The sequence below is a fragment of the Galeopterus variegatus genome, unplaced genomic scaffold (assembly GCF_000696425.1).
Source record: "Galeopterus variegatus unplaced genomic scaffold, G_variegatus-3.0.2 Scaffold1244, whole genome shotgun sequence".
Classification (NCBI taxonomy): Eukaryota; Metazoa; Chordata; class Mammalia; order Dermoptera; family Cynocephalidae; genus Galeopterus; species Galeopterus variegatus.
This window is the reverse complement of record NW_007727355.1, coordinates 232,556-234,625: the sequence shown is the minus strand read 5'-3', so window position 1 is coordinate 234,625 and position 2,070 is coordinate 232,556.

Sequence of the window (2,070 nt, the reverse complement as noted above, 5' to 3'; positions counted from 1 at the left end):
GGCCATCCCTATATGGGATCCGAACCCGTGGCCTTGGTGTTATCAGCACCGCACTCTCCCGAGTGAGCCACGGGCCGGCCCGAAATTTACAATTCTAACCATGTTGAATGCACAGTTCTGTGGCATATAAGTATACTCACAGTGTTCTACAACTGTCACCACCACCATCTCCAGAACTTTCTCATCTTCCCAAACTGAAACTCTGTCCCCACGAAACACTCACTCCCCATCCCCTCCCCAGACCCTGGCACCCCCCATTCTACTCTCTGTCTCTATGGATCTGACGACTCTAGGGACCTCCTGTGAGTGGATCACACAGTGTTTGTCCCTGTGTGTCTGGCTTATTTCACTGAGCACAATGTCCTCAAGGTTCATCCATGGTGGAGCACGTGTCAGAATGTCTTCCTTTTTAAGACTGAATAATATTCCATTGTATGAATAGAGCACATTTTATTTATCCGTCCATCCAGCAATCGACATCTGTTTTTTTGTTTTTTAATTTTCCCTATAATAGATGACCCATAATGAGATCTTAACCCTTGACTTGGTGTTGTCAGCACCACGCTCTCCCGAGTGAGCGAACCGGCCATCCCTATATGGGATCCGAACTCGTGGCCTTGGTGTTGTCAGCACCACGCTCTCCCGAGTGAGCGAACCGGCCATCCCTATATGGGATCCGAACTCGTGGCCTTGGTGTTGTCAGCACCGCACTCTCCCGAGTGAGGCACGGGCCGGCCCCTCTAATTGACACTTGGATCATTTCCACCATTTGGCCGTTGTGTATCACGCTGCTATAAACACGGGTGTTTCACTAACATTTTTGCCATATAGTATTCTATTATATGAATGCACCTTTATGTACTCAACTAATACCCTGTTGTTAGCAAGTTCTTTTCTTTTTCTTTTATGAATAACACTAAGGTGAGTATCTCTGAAGGCTTAATCTTTGGGCAACAGATAGTAACAAAAGCTAACACTGCACTGTCTAAGACAGTAGCTTCTGGCCACACGTAGCTACTAAGCACTTGAAATGGGGCTGGTGCCACATGTCAAAATGATAATATTTTGGACAGATTGGGTTAAACAAAGGATATCATTAAAATACATTCCACGTATATCTTGACTTTTTTTTAAGTGTGGGTACTAGAAAATTTTAAACGACAGATGTGATTCCCACATTTGTACTGGATGGTACGGGGCTGAAGTTTATTGGCAGGATCGAGCACTGAGCTAAGGATGATCTCATTTAACTCTCCCAGAAACCCTGGGAAATGGGGACTCTCAGAAGCTCCTCTTTCCAGCCGAGGACAGGAGCTGAGTGGGAGCCACAGGAAGCAGAAGCAAGATTGTGTGTCTCCAAAGTAGTTGTTCTTAGTCACCAGGTAACTCTCCCTTTCACAAGGTGATCTGTCTTCCCATTTCACAGATGAGAAAACAGAGGCTCTCAGAGGTTCAAGGGATCTGCCCCAAAGTCATACACAAGAAAGGGACACTATCTAGCCCGTCGTTCCCCCAAGGGTCTCTGGGGAATTCAAGGGAGCTCGGTAGCCTTAAGTAACACTGAATCCCATCGTTGCTTACATTTCTCTTCCTGGCTGATTAAGCCCATGAGAAAGTCTCCGTTGGGTGCTAGTGTGTCTTCAGATCCTCTCGAACACTTTCTCATCTCCCCTTTGACAAAGAGACAGATCTCAGTCCCAGAACCTGGGGCAAGTGACAACCTCTGGCTGGAATCTGGATATCATCATTTGGCTTCTCTGTATTGATTTTCAAACAGCTTTATGGGGGTATAATTGACTTACAATCAAATGCACATATTTAAAATACATAATGTCATACATTTTGACATATAAACCCATCTTTTTTTTTTTTTTTTTCCCCTTTTTGTCTTTTTTCGTGTCCGGCAATGGATCGCAACCCTCAGTGTCGCGCCCGTACCGGACCGGGACCAGCAACGGGATTGCAACCCTCGGCACTGCCCCCGCACCTCGCTCCGCCAGTGAGCGGCCGGTCTGTATGTGGGATCCGAACCCTTGGCGGGAGCGCCACCACGCTCCCAAGCGGCGCACT